Raw genomic sequence first — 14,138 nt, forward strand, 5'->3', positions numbered from 1 at the left:
GAAACTCCTTTACACAACTACATAAAAATAAATAAACCCATAAACACACATTCTCGTGAGCCTGATACTGGTTGCTCACACCTATAATCTAGGTACTCAGGAGACTGAGATCTGAAGATTGAGGTTCAAAGCCTGCCTACGTCGACAAATCAAAGGGATGTATTAATTCTTATCAATCAGTAGAAAGCTAGAAATAGAGGTGTGGCTGCAGTGATAGAGCACCAGTATTGAGTGGGTATAGGGTAAGAAAGAGCACCAAGCTCTGAGTTCAAGCCCTAGTACTAACAATAACAACAACAACAAAACACACAAGGTGCTCTGACTTCAAGCCCCAATACTAACAACAAGGAAAAAACCCAAAAGCCCACTTATCTTCAAGAGTGGATTTTGCATCTCCCCACCAAAAGGTGTGCTTGGCCTTTGTCCCTTTGTGAAGAGTTGTTGTACGTCAGCCTAAGTGCCCATCAACAGATGAATGGATAAAAAAAGGTGCATGCTAATACAATGGAGTATTACTTCAGCCATAAATATGTATGAAATTATATGACATATGCAGGAAAATGAATTAAACTGGCTATCATCATGTTAAAGTAAGGCAGACAGAAAATATCACATATTTTTCTCCTATGTAGAATCTAGATTGATAAGTTCAATGAAAAGATAGGAACCTAATTGAGAGACCATTTTGTGGAGGAAGAATCAGATAAGTATGAAGTGGAGACAAGGGAAGGTGATGAGGGGACAATAGGATCAAAATGTTCTGTGTGTGTGTGTGTGTGTGTGTGTGTGTGTGTGTGTGTGTGTGTGTGTGTGTAGAAGTGTCATAATAAACCACATAATTTTGTACAACAACAGAAAAATATTGCATGAAGGAATATATGAGTATAGACATTCTATCTCCAGAAAAGAGATAATAAATGTAGCCAGGATACTGGTAGGAATGTATTTGTTCATGACAATGGAAATCAGCAGGGAAATGCCTCATGAAATGAAATTTTCCATACAATACAGCCATACGATGGCTACATACTAATAAGAACTTACCACAGAGCTATTTTTGTACTCACAACTATATTAGCATTGTACACAACAATCAAATCATGAATATAGCCTCAATGACCATCATCACAAGGATAAATAAACATAAAGATATTAAATACAGGGGCTGGGATAGTGGCTCAGTGGTAGAGCGCTTGCCTTGCATGCATGAGGCCCTAGATTCGATTCCTCAGTACCCGATAAGCAAAAAGAAAAAAGCCGGAAGTAGAGCTGTGGCTCAAGTGGTAGAGTGCTAGCTTTGAGCTGAAAAGCTGAGGGACAGCGCCCAGGCCCAGAGTCAGGCCCCACGACCAGATCCCCCCTTAAAGAAATATACTAAATACATTAGTATAACATACTTATAGACATTATATCAAATATTATATAGGCAACAGAGTATTACTTAGCCATAAACAGAGTAGAATTCTCTTCCTTTGCTAGAAAATAGATCGAATGAAAGGTTATCTTGTTAAATGAAATAATCTAGTCTCACAAAAGCAAATACTCTCTCACTATATAAATTAGAAAAAAAGAAAACAAAGGACAGTTTAAAAAGATCATGAAAGTAAAAAGAAGCATGGGAGCGTGGAACAGGGAGAGGGAAAGTGATAGGGTGAAGAGGAAGGGGTATAAATCAGAATAATGGATTAGATCAGCACTACTTACTAGACCCTATGGTGAAAATGAACAATACAACTTTTGAGTGGCAATGACAGAGCGAGGGAAGGGATAACAATCTTTAAAAACAAATACACTCTTTTTTTTGTCAGTTGTGGGGCTTGAACTCAGGGCTTGGCCACTGTCCCTGATCCTCTATGGCTCAAGGCTACTGTTCTACTACTTGAGCCATGATTCCTTTAAATTTTTGAGTGGATATTGGAGATAAGAGTCTTATAAGGACTTTTGTGCCTGGGCTGGCTTGGAATTATGATCCTAAGGCTGAGTAACTAGGATGCACCAGCACCCAGAGAGAAATGCACTCTTTTATATAACCCCTCTGTACATCATGTTCATGGTGACTCACCAGGTGCAGGTGACTCACACCTATAATCCTACCTACTCAGGAGGCTGAGATCTGAGGATCAAGGTTTAAAGCCAGCCCTGGCAGGAAAGTCCATGAGATACTTATCTCTAATTAACCACCAGAAATCCAGAGCGGTGCTATGGCTCAAGTTGTAGACCCATTTACCTTGAGCTGAAGAGCTCAGGGACAGTGCTCAGACCCAGACATCAAGCCCCATGACCAAAAATAAATACTAATCAAATAAATAATCAAATAAATAAAGCACAAAAAGGAGAATAATAGAGTGACAAAGAGGAGAGACAGAGAAAATGACAGGGTTAGAGACTGACTCAAGACCAGATGGAGAGGGAGAGGAAATGGAAGCAGGAGGTGAGGGGAAGAAGGGAAGGGGAAGTGCAGTAGGAGATGGTATGTGGTGGAAGAAGAGGATGGAAGAGAGATGGTAAAGCAAGAAACAATGGGAAAAGGGAAGAGATGAAAGAGAAGGAGAAGGAACAGAAAGACGAGAAAAAAAGCACTGATAGCCAGCCCAGTACCAGCACATACTCAGAAAAACACACAAAAAGGAAAAAGGAAAAGAAAGAACACTGAGACATTATGAAAATCAACAATATTTCCATCCCCACCCAGCCTCTTCACTGAACACTGCTCCTTAAGGACTTCGGGATTCCTTAGCTTCCTCCGCAAATCTCTCCTTCTGTATCACTGCCATCTCTGTCTATCAGCAAGCTGCCCATCCTTTGCCCAATGTGGCCTACATTGCTTCCCTCACCAGAAACCCATCTCATTCTTTGATCTGAGCTCTTCTCCTCAAATACCCCTGAGCTGGGCCATTGATTTGACGAGAGCTGTAGCCCATCTCCTCGTGAATTCCTCCTCAGTTGGCTTTGCTAGCTCAGCCTCCTGACCCCAGTGCACACATAGCAAAGACCAGGTGTGCCCAACTCCTCCCCATCACACCCTTGTCTCCCAAGGGTAGCATCAGCCCTCAGCAGTACCTCTGTGTGGAAAGTCTGATGCCTGTGGATGAATCAGCAAAATAATCCTGGGGCAAAGGGTCATATTCAGTCTTACCAAATTTCTCTATGTCCTAGGAAGGGTCCATCCACAGGTACCATTGTAACTCCATGGTTTCTCAGGTGTCTTGCTTCCTTCCAAGGCTTCTCTCCTCTAGTTGAATGGAAGAAAAAATGTTTTATTTTGTATACTTTGTAATGTCAGACATCACCTTTGCAAGTTTAGAGTGTTCTAATATTTGAAACTCAGTTTTCTCCCCACTGTGGTTCCATGAGGACAAAAATCATGCCCTACTAGTCTTCCATGAGACCTATAGGCTTCCCCTGGGAACTGCCAGGGGAAAGGAAGCACCATGCCCAAAGCCTGGTGCTCTGGGAAGGGGGTGTCAGCTGAGGGCCTCTCTGGGGACTCACAGGATCTCTACTAAGATCAGACACCTCTCAGGGCTGACCCCCTAGCACTGTGAAAATGTAATTCTCTACCTGTCCATTCTCCACTTGCAGCCCAAACCAACACCCTTTCCTTCCCCAAACATTTGTAAGTTGTCCCTCACACAAGTACACAAATTCCTTTGTAAAAACAAAGAAACCAACTGAAGGCTGAAGGCTCATGTGTGTAACCCTAATTATTTCACATGCTGACACTGAGAAGATTTCAGATAAAGCCAGCTTGGGCAGACTCCATGTCCAACGCAGTAGAAATATCAGACCTAGAGGTGTGACTCCACTGGGAGAATACTAGAGAGAAACATGCCCATGGCCAAGAGAGAGAAACTGAGGGAGGGAGAGAGAGGGATGGAGAAAGAGAACTCAAATGAACAGAGAGAATAACAGAGAAAAATACATACATACACACATACATAAAGACAGAGAAACAGATTCAGGAGAAAGGAGCTCGTTAGAAGGAATGGAAAATGGAGAAAAAATGATTAGAAGGAGGAGAGTAGGGGAAGTCAAGGAATGTGGGCATAAGAGAGATGACAGACAGTAGAAGGAGGCTGCAAGGAAAGGACACAGAGGGAAAGGAGACAGAAAGAGAAAAGAACAAACTTCAAGCCTTACTTCCAGCACACTCCCAAATGCATACACATGATAAACTAAAAGAAAGACAATAAAAAGTATGGAAAAATAATGGACATAACAGTACTTCCCTCCCCACCCACCCTTCACTGAAAACTGATTGGTGAGGAGTTCTGGATTCCTTACATTCCTGCTCTCAGCTCTCCTGCAGCATCAGTATCAACCCTGTCTTGCACCAGGTACCCATTATTTGGCCTATTTTGGCCCTTATTTTTTCTCTCACCAGAAACCCATCTCATTCTTTTCGAAGAGTTCTGTTCCACAAATACCCCTGAGCATTTCCACTGATCCACCAGGAACCCCAACCCTCCTTCTTGATGTTAATCTCATCAGTCTGCTCTGCAGTCTCAGCCTCCTGACCCAGTGTACACATATAAAACACCAAGTGTGTCCAACCCCTCCCCATCACACACTTGTCACCCAAAGGCAGCATCACTCCTCAGCACTGCCTCTGTGTGCAAATCTAATGCCCTGGCTGACCTAATACAAATATCCTAGTAGTGAAGGCTCATATTCAATCTTACTGAATTTCTGTTCTTGTGGGAAGCCAGCCATCCTACGCAGGGTCCATCCACAGGTGTGATCTATCCACAACCCCAGTCCATCCAGCCCCATCCATCCACATGCACAGTAGATCACCATGCTTCCTCAGTTGAACTGTTCCTTGACCACCTCTACCTGAAAGGAAGGGAATGTATTTTAATTCAAACACTCGGTCATTCCAAAATTGAACTCTTGATTTCAGAATGTTCAAATATTAAAACTTGGCTAAGTTAGATCTTTGGTTCTGTAAGGGGAAGAACTGGGCTCTGAATTCCTCTATGTGGCTTAGTCTTTAACTGGGAACTGCCAGGGGAAAGGAAGAACCATGCCCAAAGCCTGCTGTTTTGGGAAATGGGGAGTCATCTGTGGGCCTCTCTGGGGACTCATAGAATCTCTACTAAGACTCTAACACCTTTCAATGCACTTGTACAGTGCACAAGTTAACCTTCCTTGTCCATTTACACCAACCCACCATCCTCTTCCTCCCAAAACGATTTGTAAGGTAACCCTCACACAGTGGTTCCTCAGAAAAGTACACAAATCCCTTTCATATGAGAGAACGAAACCTTTGCCGTACCAGACTAACAAAGCCCAATGCATTCTCTGATGCTGTAGGCTCTTGCCTGTGATCTTACCTATCCCACAAATTGCCACCTAGAAGACTGCATTTACAGCAAGTCTGGGAAAATTAAGTAGAGAAATGCAAACCTGGAAGTGTGACTCAAGCAGTGAATCAGACATGACCATGAAAACTGAAAGAGAAAGAAAAAAAGGGAGAAAGACAGAGAGGGAGAAGGGGAGAGATAAGGAACACCAGAGAGCAGGAAGAGAAGGTGAGGGAATGAGAAGAGGGCATGAGAAGAGGGAATGAGAATGAGGGCATGAGAAGAATAAGAAGAGGGACAGGGGAAATAGAGTAGGAGTAGTTATGGGGGGCATAAAAACAAGGTTAAGAGAGAGGGCAGAAGGGGGAAGGTGAGAAAAGTGGAGAGAGTACAGAGAAGGAAAGGAAACAGAGCATAAGAAAAAAGCATGGATGTACCAGCACACACTCACAAACACATATACACAACAAACAAAACTGAAAAAATAAAAGAAAATGGATTGAGAAATCATGGAAATCAATGGTAATTCTCTCCCACCCCACTTCTTCACTGAAGAATGGTCCATGTGGAATTCAGGATTCCTCAGCTCCTGTCATTTCTCCTTTACATTTAGTGTCCACCCTGTCATTTCTCATGTACCCATCTTTTCCCTCTTGTGGCACTCATTGAATTTTTCACCAGAATCCCATTTTGTTCTTTCATGGGAGATCTGCTCTCCCCAAAGAGCCCTGAGCAGTACCACTGATCCACCAGGAGCCCCAGCCCTCCTCTTGCTGCTAAACTCATTAGTCTCCTCTGCAGGTTCAGCCTCCTGACCTATTGTACACATAGAAAAGGCCAGATTTTCCCAACTCCTCCCCATCAAACACTTGTTACCCAAAGGCAACATCAGTCCTCAGCACTGCCTCTGTGTGCAATTCTAAATGCCCTAGGTGAACCAATACAAATATTGTAGTGTGAAGGCTCATATTCAATCTTAACAATTTTTTTTCTTGTGGGAAGGCAGTCATCCCATGCAGGGTCCATCCATGGGTGTGGTCCATCCACAACCAAAGTCCATCCAGGCTATGTCCTTCCATAGGCCCCAGTTTATCTCTATAATTCCTCAGGTCTCCTGTTCCTTGATCACCTCTAGCTGAAAAGAGGGGAGTATGTTTTAATCACTTTGTGATTCCAAAAAAGTCATCCTTCCCTGTCCATTTACACCAACCCATCACTGCCTTCCTTCCACAACCATTTGTAAGGTGAACCATACACAGTTGTCCCTCACATAAATACACAAATACCCTTTCAAAATAGAGAAACCAACCTTTGCCACACCAGATTAACAAAGTCAATTGCATTCCCTGATGCTGTAGGCTCTTGTCTGTAATCCTACCTATCTCCCAAGTTGACAACTTGAAGACTGCATTTACAGCAAGGCTGGGAAGATACCATCTTCAAGTAACTAGAGAAATGCAAGCCTGGAAGCGTGACTCAAACAGAAGAGAACCAGACATATCCATGAAAACTGAGAGAAGAAAGAGAAAGACAGAGAAGGAGAAAGGGAAAGAGGGAGAGATGTGTAGAGAGAGAAGGAGTGAGGGAGGGGGAGGGAAAGAGAGTGAGACAGATTTAAGAGCAGGAAGAGAGGGAGAGGAAATGGTAGAGGGTAGGAGAACAAGTAGAGGGACAGGAGAAGTAGAATAGGAGTAGGTATGGGAGGAATGAAAACAAGGGAAGGGAGATGGCGGGGCAAGGCAGGGGGAAGGTGAGAAAAGTGGAGAGAGGACAGAGAAGGGAAAGGAAACAGCATAAGAATAAAAGCACTGAGATGTAGCAGCACACACTCACAAACACATACACACAACAAACATACAAAAGGAAAAAATTAAAGCCATCTTACAAATCAACAGTAATTCCTTCCCACCCACCTTCTTCACTGAAGAACGGCCCATGTGGAATTCAGGATTCCTCAGCTCCCTTCTTAACCTGCCTCCTGTCACTTCTCCTTTACATTTAGTGTCCACCCAGTCATTTACCCTGTACGCATCTTTTCCCTCATGGAGCCCTTATTTGGTCTCTCACCAGAATCCCATTTTGCTATTTCAGGGGAGATATGCACTCGAATAGCCCTGAGCTGGACCACTGATCCAACAGGAGCTCCCGTCCACCTCCTGCTGAAAATCTCATCAGTTTTCTCTACAGGCTCAGCCTCCTCACATCAGTGCACACATAGCAAAAGCCAGGTGTGCCCAAATCCTCTCTATCACACACTTGTCACCCAAGGGCAGACAGCAGGAGCTTGCACCAAACCTTCTCTGTGGAAATCTCATGGCCCTGGCTAAACCAATACAAATAACCCAGTGCTGGAAGGACATATCCAATCTTACCGAATTTTCCCTCACGTCCAGATGCAGTCATCTCAGGCAGGGTCCATCCACAGGCACCACTATATCTTCATACTTCCTTAGGTCTCTTGCTCATTCACAGGTTTCTCCACCTCTTGCTGACAAGGAGGAAAAGTATTTAATTCATACATTTTTGTCATTCAGAATGGGCTCTGGATGTTCAGAATGTTCTCAGACTTGAAACTCTGTTCTCCTAGCAAGATGATTCGCTAAGGAAAAAAATTGGGCTCTGGTATTCTTCCATGAGGCCTAAAGACCTCAAATAAGAACTGATCAAAGCCTGGTGTTCTGGAGAAGGGGGTGTCAGTGGGAGGACTCTGCGGATGCATAGGTTCTCTACAAAACCTCTGACTTCTCTCTGTGCTGACATACTTGCACCATGCACGTTTTTTTCTCCCTGTCCATTCTGCCCCAAAATCCATCAACCCTTTCCTTCCCCTACCATTTTCAAGCTGTCTCTTACACCTTGATGGACAGCCCTCAGATAAGTACCTAAATCCCTTTTCTCAATCAGAGAAACAAACCTGTGCAACACCAGGTTAACGAGGTCAGAAGCATTGCTGCTGATGGTGGATCATGCCTGTAATCATAGTTCTCCCAGAAGCTGATGCTCAGAAGATCACAGTTAAAGCCATCCTGGGCATACTCCATTTTCAATTAAGAAGAAAAATGTTGGCTTGGACTCAAGTGACTCAAGTGGTAGAGCACCAGCTATGAACATGCAAACTCAAAGAGAAAGATATAGAGGGGTAGGAGAGAAAAAGATTTGAGGCAGAGGAAGAGAGAGGAAACAGAACAAGAGAAGAGGGAAAGGGGAAGAAGAGGAGAAGATGAATGACCTGGAGGGAAGTTAGCTGGAAAAGGGGAGAGAGACAGGCAATGGAAAGAAAAAAGAGACAGCAAAGGAGACAGAGAAAGAGAAAATCACTGAGTTCAAGTGCCAGTACCAGCACACACTCACAAACACATGCATACAACAAACAAAAAGAAAGTAAATAAAACAAAAGGACTGAGACAAGATGGAAATCAACATTACTTCCCTGCCCACCCTCCTCTTCACTGAAGATGGTTCCATCCAGAGTACAAGAGTCCTTAGCTTCCTCCTCTCAGCTCTCCTTCAGCATCAATGTCAACACTGTCTATCACCAAGATGCCTGCTATATGACCACTCTGGCCTCACTGCTTCTCTCACCAGAAACCCATCTCATTCTTTGAGAAGAGTTCTGTTCCCTAAATACCCCTGAGCGGCACCACTGGTCTACAAGGAGCCACAGCCTTCCTTCTGCAAATCTCATCATTATGCAGTGCAGGCTCAGCCCTCTGAGTCCAGTCCCCTCATAGCAAAGGCCTGCTGTGCCCAAGTCCTCCCCATCCCACATTGTCACCCAAGGGCAGCATGGGCCCTCAGCACTGACTCTCTGTGCAAATATAGTGCCCTGGCTGAACCAAAACAAACATCACAGTGATGAAGGCTCACATCCACTCTCACCGGATTTCTGTTCATGTGGGAAGGCAGTCAGCTCAGACAGGGTCCATCAACAGGCACCATTATATAGGCATGCTTTCTCAGGTCTCCTGTTCCTTCACCACCTCTAGGTGAAAGGAAGGGAATTTATTTTAATTCATTCACTTTGTGATTCCTAAAATGGAGATGTGACATTTAGAATAGTTGAATATTTGTGCTGGGAAGGTGGCTCAGTGGTAGAACGCTTGCCTTGCATGCATGAGGCCCTGGGTTCGATTCCTCAGCAAAAAGAAAAAAGCCGGAAGTGGTGCTGTGGCTCAAGTGGTGGAGCACTAGCCTTGAGCTGAAGAGCTGAGAGAAAGTGCCTAGGCCTGAGTTCAGGCCCCACGACCGGACCCCCCCCACAAAAAAAGAATAGTTGAATATTTGAACATCAGCTCCCCCAGCATGCCAGTTTCCTCAGCAGAAAAATTAGGGTCTACTCTTCCATGAGGCCTAGACACTTCCCCTTGGAACTGCCAGGGGAAAGGAAGCATCATGCCCACAACCTTGTGCTCTGGGGAAGCGGGTGTCAGCTGGGGGCCTCTCAGGAGACTCCCAGAATCTCTACCAAAATAGAACATTCAGCGCTGACCCTTTGTGCAGTGCACATGTCCCTTCCTCCCTGTCCATTTGCACACTATGCCACCACCCCCTTCCTTCCACAACCATTTGTAAGGTGTCCCTCACACAGCTGTCCCTTACATAAGTACACAAATCCCTTTCATAATAACTGAGAAAACAACCTCTGCTACACCAAACTAACAAAGTCTAATGTGTTTGCCTGATGCTGGAGGCTTTTGCCTGTAATCCTAGCTATCCCACAAGTTCACCTGTAAGATTACAGATACAGCAATTCTAGGAAATTCCATCTTCAATTAACTAGAGAAATGAAAGCCGGGAGGTATGACTCAAGTGGTAGAGAACCAGCTATGACCATACAAACTGAAAGAGAGAAAGAGAGAGACAGAGAGAGGAGAGACAGAGAAACAAACATTGTCAGAGACTGATTCAAGAGCAGGAAGAGAGGGAGACCGAATGGAACAGGAAGATTTCAGGAGGAGGAAATAGGAAGAGAAGAGGAGAGGGAAGAATGAAAGGGGAAGAATACGAGGAATGTAAGAGGGAGAAAGAAAAGTAGGGAAGGTAGATGGAATGGGGTGGAGAGCTGAGAAGGGGAAGATAAGGAGAGAGAGTAAAGGAGACAGAGAGAAAAGCACTGAGTTCAAGTCCCAGAGCCAGTACAGGTGCACAGACACAAACACACAACAAACAAACATGGAGAGAAAAGAAAAAGCATTGAGAAATCAAGGAAATTCACAGTACTTCCCTCCCCACCCACCCTCTTCACTAAACACTGGTCCATGTGGAGTTCAGGATTCCTCAGTTCCTTTCCTGGCCATCCTCCTCTGAGTTGTAATACAGCATCAGTGTCAGTCCTGTCTTTCAATAAGGTGCCCATCCTTTACCCTCTTTTGGCCCTCCTTGGGCTGTCCTTTGGCCCCTCCTTTTGGCCCACCAGAATCCCATCTCATTCTTTGAGGGGAGATTTGCTTCCCAAATGGCCCTGAGCTGAATCTGATTTACCAGGAGCTCCAGCTCACTTCCTTCCACAAATGTCATGTGTGCTCTGCAGGTTCAGCCTATTGACTCAGAGCACAAATAGCAAAGGCCACGTGTGCCCAACTGCTCCCCATCACTCCCTTGTTAAACCCCCCCCCCCCCGGTAGCTGAGCCAACACATATAACGCAGTGGTCGAGGGCCACATCCAATCTTACCGAGTTTCTGCTCATGCTCAGAAACAGTCAGCCCAGCCAAGGTCCACCCACTAGCAAAGCCCACCCAGGCATCCATCCACAGGCACCACTGTATCTCCATACTTTCTCAGGAATCCTGCTCCTTCACAGGTTTCTTCACCTCTACCTTGAAGGAAGGGGTATCATTCTACTTCATATATTTTGCCAGTCTAACAGGAACTCTGGTTGTTCAGACTGTTCTCTTATTTGAAACACAGCTAACCCAACATTCTGGTTCCCCTTAAAGAAAATGGGGGCTCCTGGGGAGGGGGAGAAGTTGCAAATCAAACAACCTGTCTAGGTAATAGGGTCTCTTTGACTGTGAGCAAATAAACAAGTCTGAAATAAGGGATTCTTGGATGATGGTATTATGTTGGGATAATGATGAGGTTTAGATAGAAATCACACCCACAGAAAACTGCATTGAATAGGAGGAAAGTTGGGGCAGAAACCACTGACAGTGTATGGGGTGAATGGAGACAGGTCCCTCTCCATTCCCAGTGAAGATTTGCTCTTATGTTCCAACCCAGCCAGTGTACCTAGTGTGCTCAGGAGTTGTACCCTTTCACCTGAAGACTGCTGAAAGAGAAGCAGAGTCCAGGATGCCTCTTGCCCCTCAGATCCATGGGCTCCTATAGCATCAAGGGTCTCACTTTAAACCTAAATAAATGAACTAGAAAGTAAATAGGCAGACAAGCAACATACATAAAAGGTGAGATGATGACCTGCTGCAGCATTTGGGACAAAAGCATCTTTAGTGTTCAAGGGACAAATGTGAAAGGTTGTTCAATGAAGTGACAATACTCAAGTAAGGGATCGATGTGGAATTAGCCAGCTCAGAAAGTACAGGCAGCTTGAGATCACCTTTCAGCTTATCTTTTAGCATTGGAAAGCCAGTGCAGTGTCCTTTCTTGGGAAGGAATCCCAGCTGGAGAATCCCCTAGCACTTGTCACACAACCTGGCCATGCTGGCCAGAGACTTCTGCAGTGTGAACTTTCTGCATGACTCCTTCTCCTCCTGCAGCTCTTCAAATCCACACCTCTCAGATTTTCCACAACCCAGTTAGAGTCACCCTGAAAGTCTGAGTTTGGTGGTTTTCAATTGTGCTGTTTCAGAGTTCTGCACCACTTTCTCTGGGACAGCTTTACTTTCAATCTGTGGACATTACTTTGGGGCCTTCACACAGCAGCAGATTCTGCGAAATATGGTGACTATCCTGTTAGCCACCCTCCTCCAGCCCTGTCTAATATTCCACCTGGGGGCTGTGGCCTCCCCCTAAGGCTGCCTAGAGGGAAGGGCATTTTCCACTGAGTGTGAATGCTCCATTCTGTCAAGCAGCTAAAAGAATCCTGGCCCAACATTAAGCTGGAACTGTAGCTCTGCAGGGAGTAGAGAGGAAAGACAAGCAGACTGGCACTTCGGGTTTTATTGAGAGGTAACTGATCATCATCATTGTGTAACTGAAATTCTGAGGACAAGCTGAAGGCGTTATGTCCTGCAAAAAAGCTGGCTCTCCTTTGTGGAGGGAGAGTTGTGGTGGGATTGTCCTCAGGAGTTGTGCCAGATGGACTATCCAAAAGCATCAGTTTTGATTCCACAATTCTGGCATTCTCTTTTAAGTTTTCTTGGATGAGCAGGTAGGTGCCCATGGCTTCATTGAATTCTCTGTCCTGGATTGCCTTTTCAATGCCAGCTACATTGTACCCCATGTCACACATGACTCTGACAATGCGATCCAGCTTGCCAGGCAGTGGCTCATCAGGAAGCAGGCCAAATCCCACACCTAGAGCCAGCCATGGGTGTTCCATTATCTCCTCAATAGCAGGCCTCAGATTGAAGTCCACAGTCAGCAGTTTAGAAAGGAGATCTTGTCTCTTTGCAGATAGGTGAAGGGGAACAGTGTACTGGCCTCTAGGACTTGTAACCCTATGTCAGCCATATTACTCCCCTCAAATGGGAACTTTCTCATTGTCATCACATACAATAGCACGCCTAAGTCCCAAATGTCCACCTGGTACCCATCGAACATTTTGTGTAGGAACATTTGTGTAGGTCACCCTGTCACTCAGCCCAAATTCACTGACCTTGACATTGAGATTGGCATCCAATAGGATGTTGTTGGCCTTCAGGTCTAGGTGTGCAATTCCATTCTCATGAAGGTAGTCAACAGCACTCGTGATCTGTTTGAATAGCCTCCTGGCTTCAAACTCTAAAAGGTAGCTGGAGGAGGATTTTTTGATCCACCTCAAGAGATGACCCCGAGTGGCCAGCTCAGTGACAAGGTACACACAGTCTTCATTCTCCATCACCTGGAATAATCAGATGATGTGTGGGTGACGTACAGTTTTCACAAAGGCCACCTCATTTTCTATCTCATGGCTTTCCAGCTCTTTCTTTCAGAGAACTTTGACCACCACTGTGGTGTCTGTGAGGCGGTGATGGGCCAGATTGACATAGCCATAGCAGCCATAGTCGATGATCTCTGTCAAGTTGTACAGTGATCAACTCCTTCTTGGGGGAAGAGCTAAAGGAGACTTTGTTGTACATTACCATCTTTCAGCTGAGATGACAAGTGATCAAGCTTAACTATTACCTAAGATGATCTCAATGAAGTTGCCAACTAATAAATCTTACGAAAAGGTAAACTAACAAGTAAATACAACCCCCAGACTAGTAAATGAAATCCCCAAACCCAAACAAGACAAACACAACCCCCATACCCAAAGAAAGCAACCAAGTAGCTCTGACTTAGTCCAGCGGGTCACCAAGGAAAAGCTCCCAGTGCTGTAACTGACAGAGTTGGAGGGCAATTGCCTCTTATGTATCCTGCTGGGCATACCTCACAATGGAACTGGACCAATCAGAAGTCAGGCCATTGACATCAGTGAGAAAATGGGCCAATCAGAGCCCAGGGCAAACCCACCGGCAGTTATGCACTTGGGCCAGGAGGATCATTGTCAAGGAATTCTGGGCCCATCCACAGATGCTTCTACTGCTACCATGGCAACCATGTGAGGACCACGAGGACATTGGCCAATGGCCCTTGTCCTACTTGGAGACTAGGCATTCTAGGATGGCCACGGTGGGGACATCTCTCAGTGGAGCCTATCCTTGGGCAGAAGTGAAAACACTGCCCTTTT

The 14,138-nt window shown here is 45.1% G+C and overlaps 1 long non-coding RNA gene across 2 annotated transcripts; it reads right to left on the reverse strand.

Annotated features, from left to right (window-relative positions):
• Positions 1–3,137: 3,137 nt before the first annotated feature.
• On the reverse strand, positions 3,138–13,801 carry LOC138830200 (uncharacterized). 2 transcript variants are annotated; one of them, XR_011372915.1, is made up of 6 exons: positions 13,719–13,801; positions 13,083–13,307; positions 8,221–9,288; positions 7,679–7,794; positions 4,683–4,836; positions 3,138–3,232 (listed from the first exon to the last, which is right to left on the reverse strand). It is a non-coding gene; the product is annotated as an uncharacterized lncRNA (long non-coding RNA). The 2 variants fall into 2 exon arrangements; XR_011372914.1 differs by lacking the exons at positions 13,083–13,307; positions 13,719–13,801 and having other exon boundaries at positions 8,221–9,568.
• Between the last annotated feature and the right edge of the window lie 337 nt (positions 13,802–14,138).

Source organism: Dipodomys merriami, unplaced genomic scaffold (assembly GCF_024711535.1).
Source record: "Dipodomys merriami isolate MVZ:Mamm:240054 unplaced genomic scaffold, mDipMer1.0.p SCAF_1855, whole genome shotgun sequence".
In the NCBI taxonomy this organism is placed as follows: domain Eukaryota; kingdom Metazoa; phylum Chordata; class Mammalia; order Rodentia; family Heteromyidae; genus Dipodomys; species Dipodomys merriami.